A 21159-nucleotide genomic window follows, 5' to 3' on the forward strand; every position below is an offset into this window, starting at 1 on the left:
AGGGAACGCCTTAAAAACCTCCGATTTGAAGGGGATGCTAAGCAAGTATTCTGATTAGAAATAGTAGCGTAAGGTTTAGGAAAAGAACAGTCAAATCAGAACGGTGTAGGACTAGAATCTGTGTGAATAAAACGAAAGTGATTTGGAGACTACAAAGAGAACAAGAATTCACGGCATGCAGTGACGCGTTGAAAGCAATCCAGTACGCCTATTGAATGAAGTCAATTGGTTTAAAATGAGTTTCGGTCTCTACATCATGTAGACCAAAAACACGTTAGCAGCCCCGATCCTTGACCGAGCTGCCCTCGGCCCATCAAAGTCAAATAATGAATTGGTTTGTATTTTGCAGCCACTCTCCACTCATGAGTAGCATTTTACCAATTCCTCGCAAGGGAGGAAGTTCATAATAGGTCTCTTACGAGCACACGAGTCTGGCGCTGAAACTTATAACGAAAAAGGATGACATCGAATAGGAATCTGCGCAGCGAGCCACAAAAAGGAGTATGGCAGGGGTAACATTAAGGAATAGAGAGGAAACGTCAAGAAAGTCAAGGAATAAACACAATTTAATAGCACACAAGCTGGAAATAAGAGGCGTCAACGGACATCTGCACGAAATGGATTGCTAAGACAAGCTAAGGGAGGTTACATTGGTTTATCTGAGTGGATACCGCCAGCATTAAAGCGCAACGACAGACGAAAGAAAGTCAGGTAGGCAGATTAGATAAAGAGATTTGCTTGTACAGGGCGACCGTTGTTGACGGAGGACAGATATTATTGTACATCTGTGGGAGTGACTTTTGTCTTGTAACAAATGTACCGAGGATTGTGGGCATCATGATGATAATGATTATGACGTAGTTTTATACAACTTCAGTGCACGTTCAAAGTCGAAGAAGAGACAACTCGCCGGAAAGCTATTTGAAATATCTCATCCAAGGCAGCGCTGCCATGTCCCTGAATCACAAATGCATGACTGGCAGAAAACGAACAAGCAAGGAGATTATCAACAACGACGTTCAGACAACGTTTTGCTGGAGCAACGCAAAACCTTTCCCTGTCAGCGAAACTGAAAGGGACCTCAACGTCAGCGCTGAGGTGCGGCCTTGTTTTGAAGGCAGTGTCTTTATGCATATGATGGAGGTAGTCAAACTATTCGTTAGCGTGACCAACCTTTCAGTAGAGACAGTGCACACGCTCTGGGTTCTCCGTTATTTGAATGCAACCCAGCGGTAAGCAAAAGTGACCGGAGAGTAAACAAGCCATGCGGTGTAAAGGCGCTGGTTCTTCGAGTGTCATTGCATATTCAAGTGGGGTATGCGATGCACTGCACAATTTCGACAGCACGTTACTTCCCAAGGAGACAGTCGTTGCGTGCCAGCTAAAATAGAATTGGCAAAAGCAGGTTTCCAAAGCTTATGTAACCGACTCTTCAAGGCAGGCATTGAAAAGTAGCGTCAGCTGTTGCATTCCTCTGAACACAGCGCCGATTTTTTTTTTGATGGCCACCCGCCTCTAATCGTCCTGCGAAACCGGCATATAGAGGCCTATGTTTTTTTTTTCTTCAAGCTGTTCTAGCTGCATTTGTTCACTTGAAAGAAGGTTGCGCAAAACATCATTTCTTCAGAATTATAATTAATAGCAGTAATTGGTTTCGGGAGAAAGGAAATGGCGCAGTATCTGTCTCATATATGGTTGGACGCCTGAACCGCGCCGTAAGGGAAGGGACAAAGGAGGAAGTGAAAGAAGAAAGGAAGATAGAAGTGCCGTAGTGGAGGGCTCCGGAATAATTTCGACCACCTGGGGATCTTTAACGTGCACTGACATCGCACAGCACACGGCCGCCTTGGCGTTTTGCCTCCATAAAAACGCAGCCGCCGCGGTCGGGTTCGAACCCGGGAACTCCGGATCAATAGCCGAGCGCGGCCTCATGCGGCTACCCTAGAAAGTTGCTCATTCTAACTTTACTGTATCATCTCCTTCTATCCTAACTGAGTTCAGCGTTTCTTTTTCGGGACATTTTTTTTTCTTTAAGCTATTCAGGCAGTTTCATATTCGAGCGACCAGAGAAAGCTTTTCGCCGTTACTGCGGCGTGACTTCTGATTCTAGGCCAAGCGTCTTGCTTCTAAAGCACAGAACAAAAATTGAGAAGAAAAAAGCATAAAAAGGAAGAAAAAAAACAACAGTGCGTATTCTCTCACTTTCCAGAAATTCAGATAATGGGAGCGCAATCATACCGTGAAACCACGACGGGCTTCTCGTGCGCATTACCTAAGGAGTAACGCAGTAGCCTTCTTTCGCAGTATCATCATTTTTAAGGACTAACGCAGTATCCTTCACAAGTGTTCATTTTTTTATTCGTATGTTTCACACGCACATCTACCGCTTCGCCACCGTGCGCAACTCAGTATGTCCTCATGCCCTCGTCTCCCATATTCCTCTTAACTGCGTTGTTTTGTCTGCTCTTTCTTTATTGATGCGATCTGAGTATTACTATAGGGAAGGGAATACTCGGATGTCCTATCTGCTCGCCCCAACCTCCTCCGCCTTTCTCTGTTACGCGATAACGGCTATCACACGCGTTACGAACGTCATTTTAAGCTCTGGAAGACAGGTTTCTTCCCTCGTCTTCTGCATTCGTTTCCTCTTGGCGGCGCAGGCGTGCCTTAGGCAATTACGCCGATAGAGCTCACGAAAGAGGGTAAGCCCGGTCTCTAACACAATTTCCTTGATGCAAGCCGCTCTGAATGACGGCACGTCTCTGTTTGCTTCGTTGTTCTGGCATTTTATCGCAACACGAAGCCTCCGAGCCACCGAGCGTTGGTGAAAGACTGTGCTCCGCTCGTGCTCTCTATAAATGTACACGCCCAGACGTTTTTACGCCTTAAGATTTGCTCTTTTCGGCACTTTAAAACCTGCAGATTCATTCGGCTTGTGATATCAAGGCCTTCTAGACTTTAAGAGGGCACTAAGAATTTGGAGGGCAAAATTCAGGGCCTAATTGAGAAGTGCGTCACGGTGTGTACTGAATATAGACTTGCAAATTTGGCTTCTTGACCTCAGTTCTCTGGATACAAACTGCAGACGACAGTTGTTTGTTGTACCCTTCAGGCTATTTTCCGGCGACACTGCTAACGAAAACTAGAATGATTATATGCCACAATGGTTGCCTGACCGCTTAAAGAACAAAAATGCCGCCAAGGCTGTAACCGCGAGATTCTCGCATATTGTCTGTCTTTATGCGTTTTGTTGATTCGATTATGTAGATTTCTTGATCTCTGGAATAGCATAAAATTTGCGTAAAATTTTCATGATTTTCATTCGAAGTGTTTTTCAACGCCTGCCCTTTCGATGCAATGCGGGACGTCAGTTGTAATTGTATTCTTTGGTGGTGGATAAGTAGGGGACTTTTTTTCGGCAACTCATCCATAATTCGTATAGAAATCACCGTATTATGGTAGTAGAGACCCTACAGCTGTGTGTAAGGTGGGCATCGCGCACCTGCGAATTAAAAACATGAAAACCAGGTGTGCGCTGTAAAAATAATTTAAGAGGCCTGGTTATGCAATGACGAAAGGATTGATCACAATCAACATGAATTGGGTGCGCATCACTTCAGAAGGGTCTCAAAATTATCTAGTTGAAAAGGTGCTAAGAAACAAGACGAAAAAAATTACAGGAAATTCGCCGAACATAAAACGAAAGCTCTTAAGCCAAGTAGTTTTTTTTTTTAGTAAAATGACTGTTTATGGTCCCAGAATATATAAAAAAGATCATAAGTGTACAAACGAAGGTTCTATATTCGAGGACTGTACCGAGACCCTTGATAGATCAATATTACAAGAAATAATTACGGCATAGTTAGCGGATAATTATAAAATATAGAAAATAATGAATCAATACTTCACCACAAAAACATTGTCTAAAAGTACAATAACACAAGTGATGTACATAAAAAGAGAATAAAACATCAGCATTCATTCCAATAAAAAGACCTTCAGCTTATTCTTGAATGCAGGCGAGGAAATTGATGTTTTTTAAGTGGGTGGCAATGTATTCTAAAATAAAATATTAAATCAAAATACGTAAGAAAACGCGTATGCACATGCGTACGCACAAAACTGCGAGCAATAAGCATGAAACTTACGTTGGACAAGAAAACAGTCCATGTGCGCAACCATTCTCGCATAAAACACTCTTCCAGTGGACCCTGTGCCTCATGGATGAAACGGACGAAAAGCAGATATTTGTTTGGTAACAGACGCGTATCATTATCATCATTCGATTTTTTGGGACTAGTCGGGACTACGTGCATTCCGACCGCAAGGGCACGTTGTTTCAGTCTAGATCTTTTGACTTAATTTATTCATTCTTAAAACGGCGAAAACGTGGAAATTAGGCAGGAAGGGACAAATTTACGGGCTCTTTGTTCACTGCTTCGGCTCTATTATCTGACTGGTTGATTTGTTCATGCTATGCCACTTCATTATTCAGTTCTGTCATGCTTACGTGCCTCTGAACAGATTAACACTCAGACACCAACCTGACTCTGTTTCCCTGCAATTCTCGTTGAATAATCAAAGCAAGCGAAAATATTCGCTTAAATTTCAGAACGGCATCTTCTATCTATTCTTCTGATTAAATTGTTCTCAAATGCAAGCGCGATTTTTGATTATTGTTTCTTCTTCTGCTTCCTTTAGTCTCTTAAAAAGTGCACTCACAAGGAGAGAGATTTCAAGCACGGCAGACAGCCAAGGCCTCACTCAATGGCGGAAAACCGAGATTTTGCTTTCTAAAGATTTTACCAATCTCATTCAGATAGTATATTCCCCTCTCTGCACTTAGCGTGAAGCTTTAGCAAGCGTTTCATGCAGATAACTAAACACCGGAGAGCACACACTCGGAAGAGGCTGAATCCGCCGCAACTTCGCGCCGAAATGTTTCAACCTGCCAGAACTTGGTCACAGCAGTACACTCGGAGAAAAAGTTGTTAAGCTTTTGCGAAGCAAAGCATAAAAGAAACTGCATTTTGCGGTTCATATTCCACCTGTTGAAAGTCCTTGCAGATCTGTAAAGCTCCACTATCTTCTTCCCAATGTCCCTTCTATTCTCCAATCTCCTGCAGCAGCTGCCGCGCCCCTGGCGGCGTCTATCTTCTTTTTAATTCACCCTCGTGGCTGAACGCGAGTAACATTCTCAACGGGGAATGTCTTCTCTCTTTCTCTCTCTTTCAGTTATCCTTAGCTGCCGCTACTGTGTATTATTAGACGCATTTTAACTACTTCTTTCCTTACATAAATGTGCTCTCTCCGGGCGAAAAAGGAAATAACCTGTCCTTTCTGTGGCGTGCTCCCAACATCCGAAGCCGAGCGCACAGGCTACGAATCGTCCTCTATTTCAATATCCATCTTCCCGTTTCTCTTCAGAGCCCAGTTTTTCTCCACGTGGGAACATTACACGCGAGGCAGAAAAAGCAAGAAAAAGAGCTGCGTACAGAATAAAAGAAGCGCACACGTGACGCAAGTTGAAGACGGTGCCAGGATTTTATCAAAAGAAGTAAGAAGGAAAGGAAAGATTCTTGCGCCATTCTGCTCCAGTCATTGGAGAGAAGAAGATGGAGGAGCGGGGGGGGGGGGTAGATGAGGGAGAGGGGAAGATATATAATAAAGCTCGCCGAGACAGAGCCCAATCTCGCAGGCTTCACTTTTCCGGCTGCTCGAATACGCGCGCTCGTGCGAGTGCACGCCGGCCCCTTCGTGCAACAGCCGCTGCTCACGCTAGACATTTCAGACTTCGTTTCTGAAGCGTCTCGGCTGGGCTCCTTTTTCTTTTTCTTCTGTTCTTCTTTTCTCGGGTATTTGTATAGAGTTGGAGAAGGTACCGCGCTTCCAACTCTCGCCCGTCAAGTGCTCGAGGAAATAACGCCGAGGGATAGCCAGAAAATTAAGCCGCCAATCGAGATAGCGTGTGCAGTGCAGCCTGCTTGGGGCACTTGTCAGTCTAGTAGTTTGCGGCGTAGTAGACGGTAATAAAGTAGTTGCCATGAAGCGAGAAAAGACGGACGGACAAAGCAAAATCCTTTGCCCCAAGAGGGCCCGCACAGGCTGTCTTTTTTTTTTTCCTCCCTTTGCGGCCGTCTCGTCGGAGCTTCACTGTCTCAACCGCATTAAGAGCTATGGCAACCGACCCAGATTCAATTTCCTGCGCCCGCCTGTGTCTCGCTTCTTTAGGTGTTTTGTGCGGTTATCCGCTTATTTTCTTTCTGCACTTCTTGAAGCCGAGGCCTATCCTTCTTGCGCTGATGTCATTTCTTCCTGGGCTTTATCCTCCACTCGAGGCGGCGATAATTTAGCCGCCGAGCTCCAGTCGACGCGATTAGTACTTAAACGGCAGCTAGCTTCGTCGCCTTGTCACTCTGTCCGGAAATAAAAGTGCTACGTGCTCAAGAATGTGATACAGGCAGTCACCGACAGCTTAACTTCTCTCTTGGTAGCAAGGTTAAATTTAAGACTTGCGCCGAATTGTGACGGCAAAGGAAAAGAATAGGTGCTGGTACATCGGTAATAGCAAACAAAAAAGTGCGAAGAAACCGGCAAGGAAAAGAACTATTGAGCTCGTTCTCAGTACAATTTTTTTTCTAGTTGTGTTGTTATATTCCGTGCTTTTTTAACCATTGTTTAGTAATAACTCACTACAGCTCACCATCCTCTCAGTTCCAGCCCCGTTACCTTTTTAGTACATAATGAAACCTGCAATGACATTTCCCGCGCCGACAGCTGCAGCGCCATGGCACACAAGCAAAAAAGGTCTATTACTTTTCCCCACGACTGTACGTCTGAAACGAGTGGTAATCAATCCGCAACTGCTGCTGACTACAGAGCTGTAGTTACAGGATCTTCTTTGCTCCAGGTTAATATCATGTGTTACTGCGGCACGCAAATTCCGATCACAGTGAAATCTATCCCTGCTGCGCGAACACCATAGCATAAAATAGCTCGAACCGGCCGCCTTTGCTGCAGTTTAAGCTTACCGTATTAAGTGCTCCGTCTACCGCTGTGATGTCCGTGCTGTTCTGGTCACTTAAAGTACATTGCACTGGTTGGATGTAAGCTTCCTGGCTGATAGGTTTCTTGATTTTTTTTACTTATTTTTAATTACGCGAGAACCATGCCAGCAAAGTATATACTCCCAGCGACGCTGAGTTCATTATCTAGCGTAAACTTGCAACCTTAGCTGCTGGCCCGAAAATCAATTTTAATAACCCTGCACATCCCACGAGGGAGGTTCGTCCTCAAGCGCGGACATGCTGACACTACACGCCAAAAATTCACCCCATAACCACAAGTCTTTGATCTCCATGTTCTTTTGTTCTTCCTTGCCTCGCCGTCTACAGATGAAATTTCTATGCTTCATGAACGATATACTGGCTGTGCATGAACCGGCGCCTTCATGTGTACATCTCTTCATACTCCAGCGTTTAATCCTTCTTTTGACTAATGCTTTACTGTTTCTTTTTTCTTCCATTCACTGAAAAAATAATAAAACGGAAGATTCAGATGGATCCTATGGTTATACTTAAACGTCGTCGTTTCTCCTATACCTCCCCTCTATATACTGCTTTAATTCTGCTCCTGCCTCACTCCGTCTTCCTCCATGAGCTCCGGCGCCATCGGTGCACAATTTTACGATAATGCTTTAGAACCGGTTGCTCGGTAGCGCAATTCCGGCTTCACGTTTCCCTTTCCCTAAACGCTCCTCGCTCTCTCCCTCCTGCTGCCTGCTGTAAATTTCCTCTGATGATTGGAGAAATAAAGAAAGACATTGCAGGAAATGAGGAAAGGGGTGAGAAAATGATTGCATGTTGGTGGGAGTGACAAGGAAAGGAAACAAAAACGAAATGACCAACCAACTTTGGGCAAGGTGCGCGGCTTTTCTCATTTCACCTCGTCCCCCATTCTTTCCGCCCTTACCCTTTCCTCCCTATTCTGTCTCTCTCGCCTTTCCCTTCCAGCGGTGCTCTTTACGCCGCCGGAAAGCACACGGTGCACAGCTTGCTCAGAGTCACTGTCTCTCCCCATTCCACCCTCTCTCCCTTTTTTTCCCGGCCGTTCGGAAACCCCTTCCACTAATCCGGGGATTCCAGGACGTGATCGCAGATTGCGCGGCCCACTAGGGGATTCGTTCGGTCGGGCGTCCAGCAAGCGGACTTTGCGCTGGGCGTTCGATTTTCTAGTTAGTCGGTAGCATTTTTTATGCCCTTCCGTGGGATTAGCTTTTTTTTCCGGAAATGAACCTCTCTCCCTCTTTCTTCTATTGGTATTTTGGTCTTCAGTTTCGTCGTTTCACTAACTCTGAAAAAAAGATTGTGCGAACAAGTTTATATGGCCGCTTTTGAAAGATTCTTTGATTGAGTGTGATGTCGAACTGCGTAATCCGAGGTTTACGCAAAAATACAGTACGGAACGGGCAGCTCGAAAACGCATGTTCAATTTCTGTCTTTTTCAACGCTGTTCGGACACTACGGTTTTCAAGTGTATTCCCCGGCTTACAGCTCGTGGCAGTGTCCGGTCTAACCGGTGGATCTTTCCAACTGATACTGAAACAAATACAAGCAATAATCGCGTACTTGCCTCTCAGAAGTAAAACCTGAACAAAATTAATGCAATCACGGAAGATGACAGCATGAATCCAGATGACTTCAAGTTTGCTTACTATTGTGCTACAACCCGCTGTATAAGCTATTCCAACTTGGTGCGAAATAAAATACGGAATAAGCTTCCAAGCGCTATGTTTCATTGCCTTGAACTGCAGCACCAGCGATATAAGTCAGCTGCATGAACTCAATTTTACAACTCACTATTAAGTAACATTCTTTTTTCAATGTTCAATAGAATGACCGTGAGCAGATTGGCATTTCAGAGTAGTTTCACACGACGCTTGACTGAAGCCTTACTCTACTAGTAAAGATTAAACTTCACTCTCTTAGACATTCGTCAAGAGAAATGTTGCGCGCGGTCTTTCGTGCAAGGTTTTCAATGGCGGATGCCTAACGCAAATTGGCGCTGTCTCCTCAGACGGCATTATTGTTCAGGTGACGTAGGAGTGTTGGACTAAGCTTTTGTCACAGATTACATTTCGCGAATGCTTCCAATATACGTGGTGCGTCTAGCTACGTGGAGCAAAGCTTAACTCTGGCAGTTTTCACTCTCTGTCAGAAACAATACACTAAAAGAACAGCTGAGGAAACTATTTGTGCTACCACCGTCATGTAATCCGCACGGTGCAGGCTCACTTGCACACAGACACTGTTGGGTATGACGGACATAGAATGACGGCCATTACAACAAAGCCGGCATCTTTTATCCAGCTATGTCTTTGTACGTGTCGACAACAAGATCGTGAAGCACTGTTGGTAGTCTCGGGGAGCAATTGATAAGGTGCAGTTTTTGATCAATACCTGTAATAATCAAATTCATCGGCTTAACATATTTATTCGGCGGATAGAAATGATGCGTTAAATAGATCACGGAGTAAAAATTTAAATCGGCCTGTACCGATGGGTAACTGCATTATGGCCACAGATACGCTACGTTAATTTAAAACTGAGCTTTTATCGGCACATACCCAAAGGGGGGTTTTCTACACAAGGAAAGAATAAATCTTGATATATCCGCTCAGAGCACAGGCAAGAAACAACACGAAACAAAGGAAACAAAGGCTTCCCTACACAAGCAGTGAGCAGAAGTTGAGCTTAATATTGAGGGGGGGAGGGGGAGGGGGGCAGGTAGAGGGAAAAGTAAAACAGCTCAACGTGATCAGCGCCCTTAACGGGGAATCCTTCCAGAGGAAAGAAACTTCCGAACCGCGGAGTTAACTGTAGCTGTAGCCTTCAGTAATATTCGATGCAGTGACCGAAAATTCCCTCCGTCAGACGCAAAAATCCTCTTTAGGTCCTTTTTCTCTGCAGTATCTTGAAAACTCTGTCGATCTGGAAACAGTGAGTCAATTTCGGTTCTTGAAATTCACTCAAGCTCAATAAAAATTCTCTTTTTGCACATTTCATCTTTCTAACTCCTAAAAAGTAGACAGTTATCTGATTGGAACATCACTGGCAGCCCACCTGGGCAGCGCCAAACGGAGTCGACGAGGGAGCCACCAGATCCTCTCTCTATTCGTTGAGGATTTCCCCAGGCTGACAGCAGCTCTTTAATTGGAAGAAATGACTATGTCCAACTGCGGGAACGGCTTGTGTGCACGCCGATAGAAAACGTTCAAAACAAATTAAGGAACATCAAAATCAAATGTCCGTCGCTGAAGACTGCTAGAGAATCACGAGCAGTGAGAGTTGACCTGACCGCACACTGAAAACCAGGAGATTGATTTTTCAATTCTTTTATTTAAAACATACTTTAGTGATTACAGACCAAGACGGCCAGGCCAGTCCGCAGTGATTCAATTCAACGCAACCATGAGCAAGCCAAGAAAACGCACAAAGCAAACAGCGAAGCACAGGGCACACAAGATTTGGAAAAAAAATGAAGAGTCAAGAAAACAGCAGAAAGGAAACCCAACACATGGACTTTCGTACGCGTTCTTCAAAAGTATTTATATAGTCAGCGAAAAAGTCATCTAATGGAAGTGCATTCTACGGGGCAATAGTGCGCAGAAACAAATTGAAAGACGCCTAAGCTTCCCTTTTGAGAGCAGAACGCGATGGCGTTATCGGTTCCCGTTCGTATCGCCCACTCAATTCCTAAGTCCCAGTTAGCATACTGGTAATTACTTATGTACGCATGAGCACATGTCTATAAGACACTTCCCAGAGTCAAAAACCGCTATTTATTCACCAGGCCCACCTTTCTTACGTTGAGACCAGCGAGCCGAATCACCACGGTCGTCGAAATCTTTGTTTCGTGAGCAACGCGCTTTGGTGCGGGGACTATATGCTGCCCTGAAAGAGCCGCCTAGCTGTCTCCCCTATCTGGATGCATGTGTGTGCCTCCCAGACTTTTGATGTTCTGGAAGGTGTAGTCGTACAGGGGAATGGTGGCCTAAACTCTAAGCATGCTTAGATTTTTCCTTTCGGCACTATTTTCATGCAATAAAGAAAAGAAAAGCTTTTGTGCCCTATCGGTAGCGTTCCCGTGTCGCAATCCGAAGGTTCTGGGCTCGATTCCCGCATTGACCCAATTTTCTTTTCACCTCAAGTTTATCAATACTTTGCTTCCCTTGTGTGCTCATAAAAGCAGTTCGTTGTATATTTAATTCATATCGCAGTTAGATTCACTATCGGCTCTCATAGCTCCAAAAGACATTTCAACCCTTGAAAACAGAATTACGCTTGCCATACTGCAGTTTCGGCTCCTTCTCTACAATAGCCAACTGAATATCCAATCATGATTGTTCTCGTTAGTTACCCGAAAAAGAACAAACTTTGCTTCCCTTGTGTGCAAAGAATGTTCATTAGTTTTATATTTAATGCATATCGCTGTCAGATGCACCATCGTCCATCATAGCTCCGAAAAACATTTCGACCTTAAAAAGCAGAAGAATGCTTGCCAAACTGCAGCTCCTGTTTCTTCTCTGCAATGACCAACTGAGTATCTAGTCATGATTGTTCTCGGTGTTAACCGAAAAAGGACTCATTTTTCTATGCTTAATTCCATTCACCAAATGTGACATTATTGATGGACAGCATTGAGGTCGCTGTTCAGAAAAATTTGGCCATGGTACAACGAATAGTTCTGAATAAAACGAGTCACCGGCGAACAGTGTTATGCGGAGGGATCCGATGTCAGCTGAGGCAGTTATGTCAATGATAAAATTCGCTGCATATTCAGTGCCAAAGTCGGAGTGGGAGATTAGGCTGCACCAGCTACTGGCTTCCGACATATCACTCAGAATTAACGGGAGGAAAGCTGGGGATGCACTGTTCCTACCATTGCAGCAATAGTGGGAGAAGCATCTGTCGCCAACGATTTGGCTTATTTTTGCGTAGGACGCTTGTTGTTGTTAACCTCGCACAATGGCACATGCCCGCACAGGGGGATTGGCAAAGAATTGGGGAGCACAGCGATTTTTCAGATAAATTTTTTCATGGACAAAAATAAAATGAATGCTGAGGAAGAAAGAAATGAACAAAAAGAAACACCAAAATAAAACTGGAAATGCATAACGCACGCAGGACATCGACACTTATTTGGGACGCTTCTTTAGTTATTGTCTGAAGCGTTCAACTTCTTGATCCATTCGTCCCATGGTCGTCGAGAGAATGAGAATAACACAGCCAGATAGAAGTCAAAGTGCACGCCGCTTGTTTTGGTTGAAGTGTCCGCGCCACTACAGCGCTGAAATTTCTCATTATGCTTTCCTCACTCAAACTGTACCGTTATAGTTTAACACTATGTGTCGTATGAAGCGTATAATTATTTTCTAGTGATGGTTTTTTTTTTAAGGTGATTGACACGAATTATGTTCCTTTTCTTTCTTTTGCAGTCTATTGCATGATATTGCACAGCCTCCTTCTGCACACGAGACACAAGCAAAAGAGCCGCTGCTTTTCGTGCCTACAGGGGATTCCGCTCAACTCACGTGAGTCAGTTTGCACATACAAATCCGATAAAGTTTAAATTTACCACGGCATCTAAGAGGACGCCTGATGACTTGACAAAAAACAAAAGGTTTGAAATACGCCCTGAACTTCACTTACGACAGTTTGGCCAATTAAAAAACAGTAGGCACTGATATTTTCTACCAGTTGCCGGAAGTCGGAGCTCAGAGCAAGTATATTGCTCTGCGTGGACGTTTAATCTAGCTGCCACAGTGTTTTCGGGGCATCACAGAAAGTTTCGCTTAAATCATATTTACTAAATACAGGCAGACCAGATCATCTGTTCTTATGTATAGTTAACATCCGGGATGTCCCTCCCATATTTAAAAGCTACCATGACGACATCTGGGTCGATTCTGCCGCGATACTTCTTTTAGGCCCGTAAAAAATGGCGGAGCAGCCCACGATGAGATTGTTTAATACATATAGGTAAAGCTTGCCGACTGGTAAAACTAACCGAGTTCATTTCCGCCAGGTTCTAAATCGCATAACTGACTCGTTTGCATGTTGCTCAATGGATATCAAAAAGACGCTGTCGCTACTGTAGAGCAGCGAATGCCGATGTAGCGTTTCAAGAAGTTTGGGCTTCAGGGCAAGTTGTTTGTACAAGTGTCGATCGCGACCACGTACGAAGGCGTGAGACGAACAGGTGTGCAGGGAGCGACACAGGCTACTGCAAAATCCACAGTTCGCAGATCCTGCCTCTTTCACTATGTGTTAACAGCAGGCGTACGGTGTCGACCACTTCATCCTAATTCACTGAATAAAAGTGTCACTGGCCGCTCGTTCAACAAACTTCACCAGCAGAACAAACCTCGTACGGCGGTACCGTTACACAGTTTGTTTCAATTCTAGCCGCGTAATGCAATGGTGGAAACGCGTGGAGCTGAAAAGAAAAGCAATAAAAAGCTACCACATTAGAGAAACCTTATTTCCTTATTTGTTTATTCATTTATTTATTCATTTACTTTCAGTTACTCGCGAAGTTAGCTGGTTTTCTGTGCAAAATATGATGGAAGCAGTCGCCTGACTGCGACCCTGCAACTACCCCACAAACAACAGAACGCAGTTTAGTACGAGTAATAAAGTAGCCATCTCCAAATAACATACAACGGTTGCGATTGCATATTCTTTAGATAGTGCTCTAAAAACTGGGAGACCTATATTAAGAATACGTCCGTTCAGTACAGCATTTCGGATATAGGTTTTGTCTCTACCGTTGTAATCGAGACAGTGCTTCGTTTTTTTTTTAAGTTTTTGATCTTTCGCACTAAACCCAAGTGCGAAATTAAATCAAAACCGCCTTCCGAAGCAGCTGCGGTTGCAACACTTAACGAAACCCACCTGTCATTGCTTCTACTCTTCGGCATCGTGCGTCTCGTCTTTAATAAACATGGCCTAGCGCGATCATCCTGCCCACCAGGAACTTGGAACGAGACCAGAAAAAGAGCGCTCTGCTGCTGGACGGCAGAGCAAGAGGAAGGCTAATTTTAAGGCGCGATTAAAGCGAGGCGCGGTCGATAGGTCAAAGAATGGAGCTCGTCATGCGAGTGTTTTCCAGGCCCGTGGTGCGGTTAAGCCTTCTCTTTCACGGCGTGATTCGAGCGCGGCTGGCGTATACGGAGCGGACGATCTCCTTAAAGAAAGGTCAGCAGCGCTCCGCTGAGCGCGCGCCCATTCAGCGGGCAAGACGAGCCGCGGTTCTCCCGCGTTCAATTTCAGAAACGAAGGCAAGGAAAGGAGCAGGCAGCTGTAAGTTTTAAATAAACCGCTCCCCTTCGCCGTTTCGGAATTTTGAATGTCCCCTTCAAGGGCTCGGGCGCTACACTCTCTTGAGAAGAAGCGAGCAGCTGGTCTCGAATCCCTACTTTTCTTACCTCGCTCCCTCCCTGCGTGAGGAAGTTTTTTTTCTACATATATTTTCTGTCTTCTTTTGATTGTGCACAGGCCAAATTGCTGGCGCAGCGAGAAACGATTAGACTGTTTCGATTGCTCAACTGCTCTCCTCGGGTTCTTCCCTCTCCCCGCGCTATACTTCTTTCTAGTTTTCGCCTTTTTTTTATTTCCCTCTCACTTGGTTCCTGGTCTTTTGAAGTGCGCCGCAGCGCGTGCTTGTGGCAATTTCCCTGTCATCTATTCCATTCCACCCCCCCCCCCCCCCAACTTCCGTCTCCTTGCTTCTTTCCTGTCACCACTGCGAGGTATGGCTCACCAAACGTTTTCTCTCTACTTATAACCTCCGCTCTTTTAATTTTGTCTTTCTTTCTCTCTGCTTTACATCTGGGCGCCCATAGCCTATTTCTTGTCGTGGTCTCTGAATTTGCGCCGCCTTTCTTACTCTCTACTGAGATGCGCGTGCTCGAGTTTCTTTCTGTGTGTGACAGGCCGCGAGGGCGGACTAACGAGATGTCTGATATAGCGCGGAAAAGACGAAATATATCAGAAATCGCCGCGTCTAACGAAATGACGCTGAGCCAGCGCTTGGTTCTCCGGATCTGGCATTAATTTCTTCGCTCACCTTTTCTTTTCTCTATTTCTGCTCTCCTGAGTCACATTCTTTCTTTTTCTCTTTCAGCCTGAAGCGTTCGTTTACGCCGTATAAAAGAAAGGGCCACGAAAGAGTAGACGTTGAGGGAAGTATATGCAGGTTAGAGAATTAAGTCTGGCGTTTTCTGTTTCTCCGCACGGCCTTTCGCAGACGGAAAAAATGGCGAACGGAAGAATTGGAGCAAAAAAAAATGGCAAATAAAATAATTCGGTGCTGAAATTGCACCAGTTCTACACTCTCGTCAGTTTTTCGTACCCAGACTTGACTGCTTCTTGACTTTCTCTAAAGTTTCGTAAAAAGCTTCAGAGCTTGAGATTTTTTTGCTATTTTTGTTTTCCTCTCCTCTGTCCATTTGAACTGCTCGAACGACCTAATTGCTCACGATTCCCTCTTTGGTGACTTGTAACAGAGACCGGCCAGAAAAAGAAATGAAATTAAATTTGAAGCGCAGGATTTCCGAAAAAACAGCCCTGCTCGTAGCGGCTATAATTGAAGTTTGCAGCACCTCCTGACGTCCTACATTTTTCCCTAGCGAGTTTACTGTATCTGTAGTTTACTGTATCTGTAGTTTACTGTATCTGTAGTTTACTGTACCTGCAGTTTACTGTATCTGTAGTTTACTGTAGTCTATTGAAATCGCCCTGAACGGTCCCGACTTTGTGGCTATTCACTTTACAGTGAGCGCATAGTGAATTGCTTCCTACTTTCGGATTTGTCCCCGCGCAAAATTAATTCTCTTTCAACCTGTGTTCTACACGCAGCAACCAATAATACTACTGTGGACGCTGAAGCTGTGTTTATAGGAACGACGTTAAATAACACTACTGCACATAACTGCCTGCGAATCATGTCGATCTGACGAGATGAAGAAACAAACTTCGACCTAACGAATAATGAGCACTCTATGCGTTTCAGATATTTATACAAATATTTCGGAAATATCATTACGAGAACGCACGTCTAAAGGTTAAGCCATATGTCATCCACTTATCTAAATTTACAAATGCAATCATATACTTGGTATCAGCCTTGTGTGGCTGTATAGTGTCTTATCTTATCTTAAACTCCGCGAGAGTCTTTCGAGGCAGCACTGCGCCGATTACGCTCACGTCTCCTCACGCAGTGCAATATTTAACCAAGAAAGCATTTCTCACATAATTAGGAGCCACATACTTAAACAGCCGCCTGTAGGCATAGTGCCGATGCGTCTGCAAGGCTGTAGCTGTTAGTATTTTCAAGCGTAACATCAACTTGCACTTATCCTTGCACTGCTTTTCGTTTATCTAAATGTGGACGCAGTTTCTTTTCTTTTTACTGGACACAGCGGGCCCATGGCATGGTCCCGTCCTGCAGACACGACGGGTAGTATGTTTTTGCCTTTGTGCTTCTCTTTCACTTCTTTTATGCCACTTCCCATTTGTATAGGTAAGCTGGGCAGTGTGCCCCGTTAACCTTCCTTCCATTCCTCTGTTTACTTTCTCACTTTCCCTATTTCTGGGGGGGGGGGGGGGGGGGGCAAATCACCAATCCGTCGTTCTCATTGAGAATTTTAGCGCTAAGGGTTGTTTGTGGTGTGTTTGAGCAGTACGGCAGAGCAATTCTAAGCTATCCTACATACAAATGAAGTTTCGAGAATGTGAAGCATTGGTAAGATTTTTTTTTATTATCTTGAGTTGAACGACGCACTCATGTGGACTACTAAGAGAAGCAGGAAAACACAGGAAAAGGAGGCAGGACACAAACTATGCCCGTGTGCTGTGCGATGTCAGTGCACGTTGTTGTGATTGCGGATCCCACCGCTGCTAAGACTGTTGTGACTTTGAGGTGGTCACGTAGCGCTCGCCATCCGTTTCGTGACTGAGCGCTGCCAGATTTCTTGTCGGTAGCGAAGAATCCGAGCCAGGCGTCGGTGAGAATAACTAAAGGGATTTTATACATTATGTACTTAGCATTATACTGGACAAGATCGGCACGGGGCCCGAGAGCTAACCTTAAACGCGACTGTTCTCGCACGGCGACGTCCGGCGAGGCTCCAACGCGTCACACATCACACTCCACTCGTGAGCGGCACTTGGCTCACAGTGGGTCGGTCTCTCTGTAGATCGGGGCCCGGTAGAACAGAGGTGCTCTCCAGGCGGCAGCGTTGCGGCGCAGCACCGGGCTTGTCCAACGGCGTTCGCAGGAGAAATTTTGCATCTTGTATATTTGAAATCCGGGCTGGTTGTGCGGGCACAACAACGTTGCGGGACAACAAGTGGTTGAAACTTTTCTAGAGCCCTCCACGAGGGGTCTTTCATATCCCATCTGTTCCTTTGCGATGTTAAACCCCAAATAGCACGCTAGAAAGGGGGGAGATACTGCAAGATATCTGACATACAAAACGCAATTATAACCCACCCACCACGAAAACGCATTGCGCAAGTACATTTTCCTGACCATAAACATTCAATTATTAATCTTTTCTACAGAGTAGGATGTGAATGATCAAACTGACTCCTAATAACGCAGTTTTAGGCATAAATTAGTAAGGTATGTTGGGTTAGTTGGCTTTGTATGTAAACTTTCGAAACAAGCCCCAACATTAACGCACGCAAAAAGACACGACGACACTGGTGCCTATGCTTTGTCATCCTGTCTTTTTATGTGTCTTAATGTAGTGCCTTTCCTCGCAAGTTAATATGCATTCTTACTCAGGCCGTACACGCCAGAGACAACGGCGCGCGCCGCCAAATACGTAGTACAGCACCAAACAGACCTCAGCCAGGAGCCAAAAAAAAAAAAGGATAGTTGCGGTAAAGTTCACCTGAAGGCTTCGCTTACGTCTCACGTTACCACTGAAAACATGAGACTTCAAATTTATCAGTGCGTGAACTGTGCTACATGCGCGCTTTCGTCGGGCTTGCCCAACCGTAGAAGTAATTTTATGCTATCCGCACTCGACGAACCTCATCCGGCTTGGTTCGAGAGCACCCAGCTCACTGTCGACGATGCTGCTTGCGCGACGCCGTCGATTACAAAGCCCATCGACCACTGCGCCGCTGCTCAGGAGTTGGCGTGAGAGCCCGCTGCATTTTGCTAAACTTTTTTGAACTCCGCGCGGAAAAGTTTTCCGGCATTAGCATATTTCGATACGTCAGCTCGCTTTTGTTGTATCTAGGCGCCGATAAATGCCGATCTACACGCAGCCGACCCCCTCCTCCGTGTTTCATTTCGTTTTGTCGAAAGTGCGAGCTATGATGTGACAAGCAGAGAAAGACAAAGACGACTAACATCAAGTGAGACGTAAATAAAACAAAAAACATCGAAGGAGTCGACAATATCGCGTTCTCAGCCCGCCCGCCCGCCTAATAGAGTTCGTCGCTTTGGCTTCGGCCATAAGCTTTCCCGAAATCCCCGAAGCAGATTTTTTTTCTCGCGTTCCTTCTATTTCTTTCGCCGCGCCGAGCTCGTCAAGTTGCCAGGCCGGCGTCCGAAGTGCCTTGCGCCGCCGTCGATGGCGTCGGGTCTCTGCCGTTCCCGAAAACCCATTAAAATTTTGATGCGAATCTGCAGCCACTGCGGGCAGGGCGAGAGAGAGGCCGAGAAAGTGTGGGAAAGTCGACCGTAGAAGCTAATAGGAGTTCCGTCAGGTTAGCCTGATGGGCGTCTTAAAAAGTTCGTGTCTTCCCTCCGTCGTTCTCTGTTCTTATCTCCTATCTGATCTCCACACGCCTTCTCGATTTTTTGGTAGAGGCTAATCAGACGTATCGGGGAACGCGCGAACAGGAAACATTAAAAAGTTGAAAAGCCGATGGGAAGTCGGGGAGTTTTACAACAGGTACACAGCTCTGGCCTGGTGTTTGTCTAACAGGATAATGTAGGGAGGCATAGATTGTAGTACTTGGGGGTGGCTGAAAACATAGTGCTGTACTGAGCAATCACGTGCGATTGGGTGCTGAATTCCCTCGTACAAAGTTTCGCCGAATTTCTAGGCATTTGTTTAGGCGGCAGACGGAGAAGCATAATCCCTGTTTGTTTTGGGAAGAAGTTTTCCTGGAGTATTATATGCAGATGCAACCACGGTTCCATTAGTCGCAACGGGCTCCGCGGCAGTAAACTAGACTAAAAACAAATTAACAGTGTAAAACTGCACGATGAGTTGTCCAAGCTCCGGGTATTATTTTCTAATCAGGATTGCAGAGCCTCCCATTTCAGGATGTGTTGTTAGTAGGAAGGAGGTCTTCTTCTGGTAATCTAAAGGCAGTCTTTCCCTACCGCCCGAGCGGACACGAAAAATACCATTGAGCACTGATTAAGGCTTCCCGATGACGTGCCTATGTGGGTGTGTATGCCTGCGTGCTTCGGTGATCCCTATTTGTTGTTGTTTTTTATTTTTATTTGCTTATTTACAAATACTGCACGCGGAAACACTGCCTAATTAAGCCCGTTGCTCTCCATTGCTGACAGGAACCGAATTTTCATAAATCTCCAAACTTATACGGTTATTTAGTAATGGTGGACTGCAAAGCTTCAATTACAACGAAGTGCCAGCTAAACCTGTGAAATTACGCACTTTAGTTAACCAAATTGTTGGTTAGCAAGTCTTAACTGTTTTCTGATCTCGGCTGTTGAATACATTGCTTTACTAAACAAATTCGACTGTCGCATATTAATAACAATATTCGGTGCAATTGCCTGCATAAATGGCCTAGGCCGTCATAACGGAGCAATTTAAAAGCTATACGGCCACTGACGCAGAATGAACTTGTCCAGAGAAAAACACTTGCTAAGCCTCTCCTTATCACCCCATCAACATTCACTCTTGGCAAGTTCTCGACACCTGTTTCTGGTAGGTTCAAAGAGCCCATCAGAGTACTCAGCTTTAAGGCCTCGCATATTTTCATATTCAGCTCCCGGTAATAGCAAGTTACATCAAGTTTTGCTCCCATGATTCGTGGCCCCTCTTTTGTTTGCGCGGAACTTAACCCTTCCAGCACGTGACAAAGCAGCACGCAACGTCGACCGCTAATGAACGCTTTTACTTAATTCGTACGCTCCGTGGCAGCTTCCTTAACGTTGCTGCACCGCAAGCTGTGGTAGCCGTCAACAAACATGCCGTGACAACAGGCATTCTGCGATACCACTGCCACCAGCCGCGCCGCAGCAACGCCGATTTCGTTTGGCCGCTTCCGGATGACGACGCGCGGGACGGGTTGCCTGCTGCACGCTTAGCGTCGGCGGACTGACACAGCGGCGGCGGCGAGGCTGACTGCGTTTCCAACTCGTCGCACGCCATGCACTGGCAGAGGCGCGCTAAAACTAGTAGCGAAAGTCGAGTGCTGGCTGTTGTTGCCACGCCTCAAACTGGCCGTCGTATCTTCCATCTCCCAAGCCAGTAGCCGAACACTTGTTTTGGCGCAAGAAATTCTGAATTCCCGAGGCCCAAAATGACAAGAATACCAGGCCCCGATTCAATTTCTTCTTTAAGGCTACACTCGACGGCGTCCACCCCATACATTTCCGGAACGCAAACCCCGAGATGAAAAGCTTTCATACACTTTTCTTATCTTTCTGCTCGTCACGCCTCCTTGCCTGTGGTCGGCTGTCTCTACAGATAGCCTCAAGCGCCACTAGAAGCGCCGAATGAAAGTTGCAACTGTAGTCCGATATGGGTCAATAATGAAGCGGCAAACGCCGCTCAAACGAGATTGGTTTTGTCGATTCCCAACCAATCGCGTCTCCCGATTGTCATGAAGTCGCGGTTTAATTGCCTTGCACCTGCCACCCACCTGCAATGCCAGGCAAGGCTGCGGGCACTGACGTCATGGCAATAGGCCGACATCATCGGCGACAGGGTCTCCCTTGAAGGCATTTGACACTTCATTGTTGATTTTATGTTACAACAAAGAACTTGTTTTAGAGCGGCTAATAACTTTAGCCAGCATAGAACCTCTTAGCCGCCAGCGTGCCAACTCTGGTTTAGTAAAATGGGTACTGTCCGCGATTAACTGGCCACAACAT

The 21159-nt window shown here is 45.6% G+C and overlaps 1 protein-coding gene across 1 annotated transcript in view; it reads left to right on the top strand.

Moving 5' to 3' along the window:
- Nucleotides 1-21159, top strand: part of Octalpha2R (alpha2-adrenergic-like octopamine receptor) — a 619288-nt gene that overhangs the window by 169801 nt on the left and 428328 nt on the right. The window contains exon 4 of the mRNA XM_077661821.1: nucleotides 12497-12592. The gene's annotated coding sequence lies outside the window, so the exon portion shown is untranslated. The remainder of the gene's footprint in view (nucleotides 1-12496; nucleotides 12593-21159) is intronic.

The sequence above is a fragment of the Amblyomma americanum genome, chromosome 4, assembly GCF_052857255.1.
Source record: "Amblyomma americanum isolate KBUSLIRL-KWMA chromosome 4, ASM5285725v1, whole genome shotgun sequence".
In the NCBI taxonomy this organism is placed as follows: domain Eukaryota; kingdom Metazoa; phylum Arthropoda; class Arachnida; order Ixodida; family Ixodidae; genus Amblyomma; species Amblyomma americanum.